Below are 14,817 nucleotides of genomic sequence, written 5' to 3'. Positions count from 1 at the left end.
CTAAAACAATTGATGGACCTGAGGAAATTCCTATAAATAAACATTTCCCATCATTGATAAAATATTATCATTTAATAATCTCATTTAAAACTTATATTAAGTGTAAATTCCAGCGACTTTCTCTCACTTGCCAAGTTGGTGGGGATAAGCCATTTTGTTCTTGATATTAAATTTAACTATGGTAGTTAATTAAAAGATATTAATTAAAATATTTTAATTTAAAATATTCTGATTTCTAAAGTGTGTTAATTTATCAATTATTTTTGTTTATAAATTGATTTTAATAGCTCTCTAGGAAAATCTAAAGGAAAGTGATTTTTTTTACCTTTAAAATTACATATTTTTGGTTCTTTGAGATCCGAGAAAATTGCCATGTATATTGATAAATCTAATAAAGAAAGCAATTATAAATCTGGTTATTCTATAAAAGTAGAGTACACAAAAATGTGTTGTGTCTTATACTAAGATTTGGTCAAAGTGTGTTGTGGCAAATTGCAATTTATCATGTATCCTTTATGTCTGTAAAGGTTATGAAATTTGAGGAAAATCAAATGATCAACATAGAAATGGAAACATTTTATAATTTTTCAGTTAAACTAGTATTATTGTTAGTTGTTATTGGCATAGGGTCTACATCAATTAAATGTGAATTAAAACACTGGCAAAACTGACCCATCAATTCATAAATATACTGAATAAAAAAACATTCATACAAAACCCTGCTAGAACTTTGGGATTGTAATGAATATGTAAATCAATGTGGGGAGAATTTCCATCCTAGCAGAACTAAAATCTGTAATTCATTATCATGATAATCACTCCATTTATTTAAGTATTCTTATTTTTTCTTTTTCAGTAATATTTTAAAGTATAGGATATTGGTCATTTTTGTTAGACTTATTCTTAGATACCATACTTTTTTTCAAGCTACTCTGTGAAATTAAAAGTTTTCTATTTTCCACTATTTGCTGCTAAGTTGTAAAAGTAAAATTAATTTTTGTATTTTGACCTTATATTCTGTAACCTTACAAAAACAACTTGTTGGTTCTGGTAGAACCTTAAAACATTTTTTTCACTAACAATCACAGTTTAGGAAAGCTTATATCTTCCTTTAAAATCTGTGTGGTTTGTTTGTTTTGGTTAATTTGCCATATTACAATGGCTAATAATTCCAGTTCAATATTGAATACAGAGGGCAAAAGTGTACATTCTTATCTTGTTTCTGATTTTAGGGCAAAGCAAATCAGGCAACCTTAGATACAGTGTTAGCTTTAAGTTTATTGTAGATGTCCTTTTTGTTTACCTCTTGTTAATTCCTTGAGAAATTTTATGGTTTTTTTGTCACTGGGTATATTTACAAATGTATTTATTGAAATGTTTGAATGTCCTTCTCTTTTATTGTTTTAACATAGTGAATTACTCTTTTATTTTCAGATGTTTGAGTAGTCTTGCATTTCTATGCTCAATTAAATGCCATAATGTATTGCTGGATGAAAATTCCTAGGATTTTGTTAAGGATTTTTTCATCTATTTGCATGAAATTGTTTTGGTAATATTTCCTCCTCTGTTTTCTGCAAAAGATAGTATAAAACTAGTATTCTTGTTTTATTTAGTGTTTGGTGGAATTCATCAGTGAATCCATTTGGTTCTAAAAGTTTCCTTTGGTGAAGATTTTTGATAAATAATTCAACCTGTTTAATAGTTATGAGATTATTCAGATTTTCTACTTTTGTTCTTGTGTTAATATTGGTAAGCTGTATATTTCTAAAATTAAAAAAATGTTTTTCTAAGCTTTCAAATTAGATGACTTAAAGTATTTGTCATATTTTTTATTACTTAAATGCTTTAGTGCTTTATTTAATTTTGAAATATTAAGGTGTCTTATTATTGATTTCAAATTTCATTGTTTTGGTCAGAAAACATTACTTGATTTATTTTAAAAGGCTGTTTTTTATGGTTTAGCATATCACCTAAATTGGTGAATTTATCATTTATAATATAAAAGAACATGAAATTTTCAGTTGTTAAAAATATCGAATGGGGGTTGAGCCAGAAGATCACAAGTTCTAGTACAGCCTGGACAATTTAGTATGACCTTGTCTCAAAAACAAAACAAGTACAACAAAACAAAAGACATTAGGGTTGTGGCTCAGCTCAAAGATTCTTGAACTCCTTTGCCAAGAACAGAGCATTCTGTAATTACCAAGATGGCTTACAGTGTTGTTCAGCTTTTCTCAATCTAGAGATCTCGCTTGCCCAATTTGCTGATCAGTTGCTCAGAAAAGGATGATATGATGTATTGATTGCACTCTACTTCTGTCAGTTTCTCTATATTATTTGTGGACTTTTCAATAAGGCACACACACGGTGACAGCTTTCATTTCTTTCTCTTGAATATGTATTTATTTATTCAGTCATTCATTTACACCGGGGATCGAACTCAGGACCCTTGCACTCTTCCACTCGGGCTCTCTGACACTGAAATAAATCCCCAGCCCTTGAATTTTCTTTTAAATGTGCCTCTTTATCTCTGGTCTTTTTCTTTTTAAATCTTGACGTTTCTTTCGTCTGAAATTAATGTAGTCACCTCAACTTTTGCTCGCTTGGTATTTGCATGATATATTGCTTTCCGTTCATTCATTCCAAGCCTCTCTGAATCTTAATATTTAAAGGATTTCACTATGGGCAACATTTACTTGCATTTACTTAGGTCTGTTACTTTAATATTTTAAATTTCTGTTTTTCTCCCTTTTTCTTTCCATCTCTTTCCATGTTCCTTCTCTTTTTTGGGTTAGTTGAATATTTTTAAATGTTTCAACTTACCTATTCCTTTTTTGTCCGTATTTGTTTATAATATATTTTCATTGGTTGCTTGAGGATCTATAATATGCATTATCTTTCATAATCTATTTAGAACTAAATTGTACCAATGCATATATATGTAGAAATCTTGCAAAAAGGCACCTTTCCCATACCCACTCAAATTTAGGATACAATTTTGGTATTTACTAATTCTATGTACTTTGACAGCCACAGCGGGCAATGTTATAATTTTGATATAAATGTTGATAGACAATGTTAAAATCTTAAATGTTGTCTTTTATATTTACCCAGATAATTATTTTGTTTGTTTGAGATAGAGTCTTGCTATGTAGTTCAGACTGGTTTTGAACTCACATTTTGTAGCCCAGCCTGGCACTGAATATTTGGCCATCCTCCTGCCTCAGCCTCCTGAGTGCTGGGATTATAGGCCTGCAGCGCCACACCTGGTTAGTAATTACTATTTTCGGCATTCTTTCTTTAAATTCTGAGGATTGAAGGTTTTCTCTGGGGCAGTTTTTCTTTAGTCTAAGGAAATTCCTTTATTATTCCTTATTGAGAATTTCTTCTGATAAGACCCCCTATGCTTCAATTTGTTTCAGAATGCATTTCCTTTTCTTTCATTCCTAGAGATTACTTCATCTTGGTATAAAATTATAGCCAGACTTCTTTACTTCAAGCCTTTAAAAATATACTTCATTGCTTTCTGAAGTACATTTCTGAAAAGTCTGTAATTATTTAAATTATTTCCTTGCATATAGTACGTCACATTTTCTCTGGCTGGTTTTGAAACTTCATCTTTGAGGTAGAACAATTTGATTCTGATGTATGTACGCATAAGTTTATTTGAAAGTATCCTGTTTTGATTTGGTGAGCTTCTTGAGTTGTAAATCTTGAATTGTATCTTCCACCATATATGAGAGAATTTCCAGCATTAATTCTCCAAATATTATTTCTTCCCGATCTAGAACCGAGACTCAAATGAAATCTGTGTTATATCTTTTGATATTGCCTCACGGATTCTTGAAAATCGGTTAATCCATTTTCCTCTGTTTTTCAGATTGGATGATTTCTATGAATTATCGTCAAGTTGAGCAACTCTTTTATTTCCATTGTGATATCAAGTCTGTCCAAATTTAGATAGCTTTTTAAATTACTGAATTTCTTTCTTTATATATTGGACTTATTTGCTGAGATTTTCTTTCAGATATGTAAAGAATCTCCTTTTTTTTGCACATTGTTCATCATGACAGCTGTTTTAAATTCTTTGTCAGTCAGTCCTAGTATCTGGTCACTGTCTGGTGTCTGTGTGCTGTCTTCCCCTCCAATTTTCCAGTTTCTTGTTGGGAAAATTTGGAATGTAATGTGAATGTTGCAATTGTTGTGTGGTCATCTGTGTTCTGTTAACAATCATCTGGAAATCTTGAACTTTTATTTTGACTGGCCATTAGTCAAGTTAGACTCAGCCTGTAAATTTTCTCTCATCTCATGTTGCTATTAATTTAAATCTGTTTAGTTCTTAAAGATTTTATTCAGAATGAAGTTTCAGAATTTCCACTTAATTTTTCAAGTAAATTATATTTCTTTGTTAACACTGTACTTTTTAATCTAAGTCATCTTGCATTTTCATCACAAATACTTTAAATACATTGTTGGCACTGCCAATACACTATCTTCAGTTCTTTGGTCTGTTTTACAGAGTATTGATTCACTGCTCTTGTCCTGATAATACCTGGCAACTATTTTTTAAATCCTCAACATTCTATAATGTTACAAGCTATTGTTAAGCTGTATGAATCTACAAATGGTACTATCTTCCTTTAGGTGGGCTGTAGTGTTTTTCTTTGGGGCAATGGCTAATGATACAGAAGGATCACTTTTTCCAAAGGTTGAATTGATTTGAAGCTGGGCTTCAGTCTCAATGTAAGATGGTTGATTTCCTTTTTAATCTTTTAAGGGTATGTTTGAGAATCCCAACCAAATATCTGATATTATTATTAGAATCCACCAATCCTGTACCCAGTTAATCTTCCTAGCCCCATAAGACTGCAGGAATCTTTACTTCATTTCTTTTACTCACAGTTTCTTGCTTTCCTTCTCAGCTTGTCAGCCATGGCTTTAGAATCAACAGCAGTTCTAATAAAATACAGTGATAAATATTGGACTTTTCCTTCTATCCATATTTGCCCCTTCATGTCTTCATTACATAGGTACTCAAACATGTTTTCCACGTATTTTTTAGGTTGTATAGATCTCTTCATAAAGAGAAATTGTTTCTAAGAGGCAAATTTACCACTATTGAAAAACAGAAATTTCTCCATAGTGGATTTCGGTAGGAAAAATTGGTTAATTAGCACTAGGAAATATAAGATATCAGACATATGTTCCTCCTCTTCCTCCTCCTCCTCCTCCTCCTAGGTTGAGCGGATCCTATGAGGAAAAGCCAAACAACTATTTTTCTCTAATACAAATCAATTTAATATGAGTTGGGCGAAAATGTTCAGACAGGAATCATGACAGCAGCTAAAATCAGATAATAAGTGGAATTATACATCAAGAAAAATGAACTTTATTCTTTGAGGCATATAGATTCTTGGGAAGGTATAAGCCAAGTTACCTATGGTGGGCATATGAAGTATAGGGGAATGATATTTAGACTTCATACCATCTAGGGGACATGAGTGGCATTAGCAGGAGGGTGACAGTGTTCAGCTCCCCTTCAATGTGTAGGGCTGGTCCACATAATAATTTCTGCCTTTCATGTAACTTTCAACTGTTCTGTTGAAGATTCATTTACATTAAAACTGAATTATTATTGTCTGAACCTGGACCTTAACTCATTTATTTATTTATTTATTTATTTATTTATTTATTTAATTGAGTTTATTGATACATTTTAGGTAGACAGTACAGTTACATTCATTACTGGGATCTTGTACCTTTACATGACAGGTCTTGGTTCCCTTAAGTGTACACTCTTCTTTCTATATTTCAACGTACCCCCATAATGGAACTGCCATATAAATATAATAAAGATTTTCCAGTGCAGTGTTGGTAACTTCGGTGCCTAAAGAAATTTAGGCATGGAAGTATATGGGATTTGTTTATCAACCTACATATGGTATCTTCATCCAACTATGTTTTGTTATTTATACACTGACATTCTCTATTTCATTATCTCATGGGTGTACCAGTGACTAAGCATTTACATAGTAAAGCACATATCATATTACAGATTACTATTATTTTATTTCATCCTTATTTTTATGTTATTTTACTGAATTTTGAAATGAACCTCATTGGTGCATTAGAATATTTGTAGATTGCACTTTTTTCACAGTGAAACTACAGAAAAAAATAGAATAAAAAGGTGTTATGTCTCACAGTGCTAGTGGCCAAAGCCATTTTTCTAAAACATATTTTTATCCCACAGAAATCGTTCTTATAGCTGTACATTAAACATACTCGCAAGATAAAACTAGAGGCAGAATGACTGAATAATTATTATAATGGCTGTGGTGGTGGAGATAAAGAAGCATAATAGGAGTATATTAAAACAAATGCAAATTATATAGAATCTGGAGCAAATCCAAGTTAAGAAAATGTTCCATCTTATCTACATGGACCTCAAAGTACATATTTTTTTAAACTAAAATGTTTGGTTTGCTTAGTTCTAGACAGGTGAATGCACAAGTCAGCTTTGTTGCTTTTCTAGCTTTGTAGAAACTCTTGTTACTATATTTAGATGTTGCCTACAGACTCTGAAAACAGTCATATAACAAAAGCACAATGTCTTTCCCCTAAAATAGTTGTTTTGTGTTTTTCTGTTATAATCAATGGCCGAGGCCATCACAAACCAGTTACTCAACCTGAAAATCAAAATTACTGCTTTTTTTCATAGCCACCATTCATTTTACATTAATGTCTACTGAAAAGTCCATTGTGGATGTATCTTCTCTCCTATTGCTTTCTACCCAGTTTAGCAAGCATCTTCTTTTGCTTAGCATCTTTGCAAGTTTGTTTATAAATTTTAGAATTTTATTACCAGCACTGACTTGGTACCCTACTGTAAAGAAGTTTAAAGCCCATTCTAATCACATTTTTTTATTTAACATAGGAAGTTCTTACGACCTGACTTCCCTTGACTTTAAGTGAGACATGTATAAATTTTTATAATTTAAAATTTGTTCTAAAACAACTTTTATCCTGCTTTATAATTACTTTTCTGTCCAGTCCTTGCTTTCATCACGGTAGACAAGTTTGAGTTCCCCAAAGACATCACAATCACATTTCTACGCTTCTGCCTTCTTCATGTTGTGTTTTAGAAGGTAAATGCTGGATTCATCTTCCTTTATTAATTAGTTAGTAAATAGAATGTTTCCGATTATTTCAGTAAAAACAGTAGGCATCCCACTGTTGGTAAAAAGACATAATCCCTCATTATACTACCTTATTTCCGTGTGAAAATAAACTCTAAAGTAGTTTTTGATCGCCTGCTCTCTCCTAGAGTAAAATTTTCTTAAGTCTGACAACTGTCTGTTTTCCCGAAATCAGTCAAAATTAGTAAATTATCCCTGCTAAACAGATTGTGATCCTCAACAAAACCCATAAAATGTGTTTAGTTTAATCAACTATTATTGGAAATGAGAATCATTTTCAAATTGCTCCAAAAGAAAACAAACCAACAAACTTGTAAACATGTACTTGGCACAGAAATTCAGCTTCACTGAACTAAAATGTTAAAGAGAGAGAGAGAGAGTGAAAGAGAGCTAGAATGAGAAGCATATTTGATGAGGGCCGGAAAAATCTACATGTCAGCAATAATAAACTTGTTCTTTAATAAGGTTAATAATAGACAAAGTCCCCTAAAGATGAATTGTTATCACAATTGATGACCATTTTATTAAAATGTTAATGGCCTGAGGCAAAAGCAAACTGTTCTCTTAATCTGCCAGAAGAAATGCTTTTTCAGGAATTATCATGCCCTGCAGCTCATGGGATTTAGCAAGTCATAATAAGCATATTTGAAATTTGGACTCTACTCAGCTCCCGAGATCTTAACGCAACTTGACTAAACTGCAGAGGCGTTCCATATACTCATGTATGGTCAGGATTCCTGGTAAAATGCATGACATTCAATTTTGCCCATAGAACCTACTGAAAGAAGCGTTTCTAGATATAGTCTGTCTTTTTTCTTTTTTCAAGATTGAAGGAAAAACTAGTGAGCTTTTTCCTTTTCACCTTACCTTCAAGGGCATTTTCCATGAAATGCAACTGACAATGCTGTGAAAGGCATCTCTCCAATAGTGGCTGGAATGAAAATAAAAATATTCTTCAGCCTTTCGAGGACAATCAAGCATACTGGGTATAAATGTGATGGAATACACCATGATTTGTTTGACCCATGACTAGAACCTAAAAGACCTGTGCCAGACAATGCTGAGATTGCACAAGAAACAGTGTTCTTGTTCAATTCTTTCTTATCAAGATTTTCCGCAGTTGTTTCCAGTGGTGCTATACATATTTGTAGTGCACCCAATGAAAAAATGTTAACGGCATCGCAACATTTGACTGTAGTTTTACATCTCTGCAGGAGGAACAATAAGAAATAGTCAGTGTCTGTTAAATTATGAATATCTTTAAGTTATAAATCACAGATAGTTGAAAGACAAAATTGACAGCTTTGAAAAGTTGTCACACAAGGTAGGTAGGGTATAGATCTAAGGGAGAAAGAGAGCTGGAAGCCACCTAATTTAGGGAGGGACTAGTGAACAACGAAGACTTGCCATACTAGGGTTTAAGTCTAGAGAAAGAGAGAGAGAGGGAGGGAGGGAGAGAGGGAGAGAGAGAGAGAACCAAAACTGTTACAACTCCAATATGAAAACAAAGGTGAAATTTCAAAAAATTTTCAGACCCCAGGAGGAGCAAAAAATCTGTAAGACTGTGAGGAGTGATCAGCACTACCAATCTGTTCCGTGACTTCTGAACTTGGTTATAATTTTCTTACAGGTGGGAAAGAAAGGTGAGGAAAGGAGATTTTGGACTTAGAGATGTCAATATGCATTTATAATGGAAATATCTTTATTTGTGGATTTCCAACTATAAAACCAGTACATTGTTAAAATATACTTTAGTTAGATGCTTTCTCACAGGACAGCATTTCATAAGTAAATGTGCACACACACGCACACACACACACACGCATACACACTAGTGGATAGGGGGGTAAAAAGTAAAACCACAGGCATTGTATTTTTCAGCTTCTCCCTTTAAAAAGCAAACTAACTTTCTTTCTTCCTCTCATGTTCTCTTTCTTTTCTCCTACTCCCTTTCTCTGCCTCCATACTTTCTTTTATTTCTTGTAAAGATTTTTTGAATCACTCATACTTTTGGTCATATATTTTGTATTTTGCTTGATGGTATGGAAGCTATACGTTTTATTATCTTATAACATTTTTGGTAAATGTTGGCAAAATTATTTCCTGTTTTAAATACAAAACTGTTTAAATGAAAACATCGTGAATACAAATGTACCCTTTAGCTGATTAAATAGGGAGAATTAGCTAATACAGTTAAAGACTCTTTACCAAGAATCTTTTATGTGCCCACTGCTTAGTGGCTGTGTACTACTATGCATTTATCCCTTCTCTTCATCTTTTTTTTAATATTGAAAAGTAGATTTGGTTTTTGGGTCACTACTTATAGTGCTGTTAAAAACTGTCTTTTACATCGTTTATATATAGTATACATGTACACACACACATGTAAAATTTATCTAGAAGCAACACTGTTGGTCACAGTATATGAAAAAGTTCACTTTAATAGGTATTACCAAACATTTTCAAAAGGTTTAAAACAATTTGTGCATAGGATGGTAGTCTTTGATAAAACTTGAAATTTTCAATTTTTGGAGGGGTTGGTGATACAACTCAGTGCCTCACACATGCTAAACACCTGGTTTGTCATTATCTATACGCAAGCCCTACCGGTCCTTGTAACTGTAGTATTTGCTCATTGGTTTATCTGCATTTTTTATTTTAATTTTTGGTTCCCTTATAATAATGAGCTTGAGAATATATTCTTGGACTTCTAAAGCTATTCTGATAAACTGGATAATTTAAATATGTTATACTTTAAAAATTTATTTGAAGACATTTTTCTATTTTAAGGAACAAAAAATCAGGCACTTTCAAATGTTCTACATTTGTATGTTAATCCCAACAGTTAGTCTATAGATTATTATGTATTTTCTCTGGCAGTTTATTCCTTCTGTTACCAACTGGTTGTGTTTTGCTCAGTTCAAATAGAAATCAGGAATAGGCCAACTGTAGCTCTTTTAACATTAACAGTTCTGGGTTTTGAAGGCCAGAGCTATCAGCACTTAGTGTGGGAAGCATTCTGCCAGTCCTCTGAAAACCCTTGGGAGCCCTTCGGGTGGCTGCAGATGGTGGCGCTCAGTCGTCCTCTGCTGCCCATTGCCATTCTCTCCATGCTAAACGGGCTGCTCTGATCCCTGCAACCCTCAGTGTTAGGAACTGCTATCTCAGCCTGGCCTACTCCATTAGAAACAACAAAAAGACAAAACAGGCCACCTGAAACAGTCTTCAGTGGGACTTTGTGTTACAGTTTATGGGGCGGCTGTGCGCAGGCTGACCCACTAAGAGTGAGGAGATTGCTGGTATGGAAAAGAGGGGCAGGCTCTTGCGTGTGCACTGTCAGGCTTCCTGTTTAGTCATGAGTAGGGCAAGGGCTCTGTGGAGCCCAGACTGAGGAGGGGTACAGGGGGCAGAGTCATCCTAAGAAGCCATGTGGAGAAATCATCTGGGGTGTCTGATGTGGCTATAGCCAGCCGAGTGGTTCAGTCTTTCTTTCTTATTCTTTCTCCTTCAAAGCTTCCTTTTCCTTTTCCTGATAGCTGTAACCTGTCTCTAACTAGATGCTTAATGGAAATAATGATTTAGATGTGGGGGAGGAATTTTTCCTTATTTTGTCATGTTGTAATTTCCTGTTGCCTCCTCATATATTTTGAATATGTGTTTAACTCTCCCATACCATAAATAGGGCTCAGTCACTCTCAGAACAGTTTCCATTTCCTACACCTCCCTCAAAATGGCTTAGGCAGGTGCCTAGAAATAAAACATTGAGAGACACCTCACCCACTTATCAAAGTGGACTCCCTGGATTTTTGACTTCTTGTTGAGGAAACATCCAGGCATTTGCCCAGAAATTCAAAGTGACCCATGTATTATAAATAGTGCTATTACTGTGTTTTATTGAATTTGTATGTTTCATCTAAAGGACTAAAGACTTCCCCAGGCCAGAGTTTTCTCTGAAACTGCTGGGACACAAAGTTCAGTTCTCTGAGTCAGAGAGCTATGGTCAGGCAGGTATAAACTGGACACAGGTGAGACAAGGATCACAAGGGCAAGTTTTTTGTCTGAGGGAACCCCCGTTGCAGGTTAGGCAGCTAGGCATTAGGCTGACCACTATGTAAGTATTCTGTGCAAGGAACACTGCAAACACCCAAGCCCAGCTCCCCTTCATTTCCAGTTAGAGCGAGTTCCTAGCAGTGCTGATGCTGGAACTGCAGTTTACCTAAGGCCTCTGAAAACACACCAGAAATCATGATTTAATTGTTTATATCTTTTGGCTATCCTTTACCTTCCTATGGGAGTTTCCCTTTCCCCTTAGTTTGCTAAGAATTTTAGCATATATGGGCATCGATATTTAGTTAACTTTTTATCAAAATATGATACACATATATTAAAATGTACAAATTATAGATATAACTTAAATGTATTAATTCGCATCACAACCAAACTTTGTAGTATTTTCATTTCAGCAATATTTCATAATTCATTTTGTATTTTCCTATTGAATATATTTTTTAATGCTTATTTACCATTTGGATATACTTAGTGACAAAATACAGTAGTTTTGATTTTTTTCCATTTTCTTATTGGCTTTTAGGTTTTCTTTATATATCTTTATATGAGTACTTTGCCAAATATATATATTGAAAATAACTCCCTCCAGTCTGGTTTTTACATGTTTGTTACTGGAATCTTCTGATAAATAACCATGTTTCCATATTACAGTAATCCATTATACATTTTTATAATTTATGATAATTCAATTTCAGTTCTATTTAACTGATTTTTTCTATACCACCATCATGAGGATATTCTCCTAGGTTACCTTTTAACACAAAGGTACACACATGTTTCATAATTTACAATGGGGTTTTATCTCTACAAACCCATTTTTTTTTTATTGAGTTTATTGGTACATTTAGGGATACAGTACAGTTACATTCATTGTTGGGATCTTGTACCTCTACATGACAAGTCTACAAACCCATTTTAAGTTGACAATATTATGAATAAAAGTATATTAACACAACCTACTGAACATTATAGCTGAGGAGCACAGCTCACTTTAGAGTACTGATTATTTATCTTTGTGATTTAATGGCTGAATGGGAGTTACAGCTCACCCATGCTGCCCTATTTCATCACTTTGGATTATAGTGCATATTGCTAACTTGGGAAAACATCCAAATTCGAAATTGACAGTGCAGTTTTTACTGAATAATTATTGCATTTGCATCATTGTGAAGTTGAAAAATTGTGAGTTGTACCATTGTACACTGGGGATGATGTATCTACCAATATTTATCTATCCATCCATCTGTGACAGTCATTTTCTACTTCTATGTGCTTTCTCTTTTGAAAAAAAAATCAGTTGACTACATATTTATGAATTGGTGGCTAGGTTATTTTGCCTTTTGGTTCATTTTCTAGTCCTGTGCCAACACCAAGTGATCTTAAATCATAACTCTGGAGTAAAGTTCTTTACTTTGTGGATTAATTCCTTCCAATTTGTTCCTTTAAATATTGTGTAAGTCTTATTAATAAATCTCATAATTTTCAATTTAACCAAAAACCTTGTTGAAACTTTAGTGTAGATATAATTGGTGATGTTACTATACCAGGAAAGAAACAAACAAAATATCAAAACAAGAGAAAATATAGAGTGTAGAAATAGGCACATGGGTGATTAAGATAATGGGATATTCTATCATGGATTAAAAAAGTAAGATTACATGCTCAAGAAATCTGAGCACAAGATGGAAAATGTCAGCAGAACACTGAAAAATACTACAAAGTAACAAATTGATTCCTGCATCTATCGAGAGGATTATGTGGACATTCCACCTCACCCCACAAAGAATGGCTGCTATCAAGAAATCACACAATAACAAATGTTGGCGGGGTTGTGGGGAGAAAGGAACCCTTCTCCATTGTTGGTGGGAGTGCAGACTGGTGCAACCACTGTGGAAATAAATATGAAGATACCTCAAAGAGCTGGAACTAGAGGCTCTATTTGACCCAGCCATGCCTCTGCTGGGTATCTTTCCAAAAGAATTAAAAGAATCATATCACAGTGATATATGCACACCTATGTTTATAGCAGCACAGTTTGTAATAGCTAAAACTTGGAAACAACCCATATGCCCATCAGTTGGAAACTGAATAAAGATGTGTTTTTTCTATAAAATGGAATACTACTCAGCCATAAAGAATGAGAAATTAGAGTCATTCATAGGAAAATGGATACATTTTTGAGGATATACTCCTAAGTGAAATAAATAAGTCAAACGTGTAAATACTGAATAGTTTCTCTGGTGTGAAAAACTATAGTAGTATTCAAGATCCTAATGAAATAATTAACAATGTGAAATAGGAAGAAAAGGGCTAAAAGTGTAGGGAAAGTGGGAAGGGAAGGGGAAGGTGAATAAGGGAAAAGAAAAAAAATGTGAGAAAATGAAAAAATGGAATTAAAGTGTTTGTAAATAGGGAGGGGAGGAGGGGGTGAGGGGGGCAGGGACCAGGGGAAAAATGATAACCAAGACCTGTCATGTAAAGGTACAAGATCCCAGTAATGAATGTGACTGTACTGTATACCTAGAATGTACCAATAAACTCAATAAAAAATTTAAAGAACCAAATTGATAATAATAAAATATAATAAAAGTGTAAACATTTAAAATAGAAATTCATTATGCAAAGATAAGTCCTTTTGGGGAAAGAATACAAACTGATGTTCCAAAAAATAGAATAGAAAATCCTCAAAGGAATATAATATGTGGAACTCCTATGGACAAAAGAAGTATAATTGGAGTCTCAGAAAGTGAAAAAACTATTTGAGAAATAGTTGAAAAATTTCCAAAACTGACTAATGAAAATATATTGCCAATGTAGAATTTATTAAAAGAAGTCAGTACCTAGGCATATTACACTCAAATTTTCATTGCTATTCCAAAATAGGACACCTAAAACAAAATTTTAGTAATCAAAATTAATAAATAAAGTAATAATACATTATTAAAGAATAGATTATAGTTCTAGAAATGGAGGATTGATACTGTAATATCAACAAAATCTTAAAATATAGAAAGACCATATGATGACCTACAATATCTGAAAAAATATTTGAGCCTTAGTGTGGCAGCACCTGTCTGTAATCCCAGAACATCCTGCCAAGGCAGTTTAACAAAATCCTATGTGAGAAACATCAAAAAGGGCTGGGGATGTGATTCCTGGTATTGAAAAAATAAAACATTCAACAACTGTTCATCAAAAAACATTTAGCACACTGCAAGGAATTCTAAACAATATCCTAGAAAAGGACAACGAAATTCACAATAACATGAGGCCCAACAGACCAAATCAAATAGGCAAGGCAAGAAACTAAAAGGAGATGGGAGAAAAAGTAAAAAGAGTCAACAAACAAACAAAAACATGACAAGAATAAGTCAAAATATATCAGTTGTAACCATCAATGTCAATGGCCTCAATTCACCAATCAAGAGAAACAGATTGGCAGAATGGATTAAGAAGCAAAATCCAACAATATGTTGTATACAAGAAACACACCTAGTGCAAAAGGAAGTCCATAGACTGAAAGTGAAAGGATGGAAAACAATTCTCCATG

General features: G+C 33.5%; 1 long non-coding RNA gene across 1 annotated transcript in view; it reads left to right on the top strand.

The window, feature by feature from the left end:
* LOC117285465 overlaps positions 1 to 14,817 on the top strand; it is a 130,943-nt gene that overhangs the window by 13,380 nt on the left and 102,746 nt on the right. The window lies entirely within an intron of this gene.

This window comes from Fukomys damarensis, unplaced genomic scaffold (genome assembly GCF_012274545.1).
Source record: "Fukomys damarensis isolate Sample0158 unplaced genomic scaffold, DMR_v1.0_HiC HiC_scaffold_10, whole genome shotgun sequence".
Classification (NCBI taxonomy): domain Eukaryota; kingdom Metazoa; phylum Chordata; class Mammalia; order Rodentia; family Bathyergidae; genus Fukomys; species Fukomys damarensis.
Note: the sequence above shows the minus strand (reverse complement) of the source record. Positions and strands in the feature narration are given on the sequence as shown.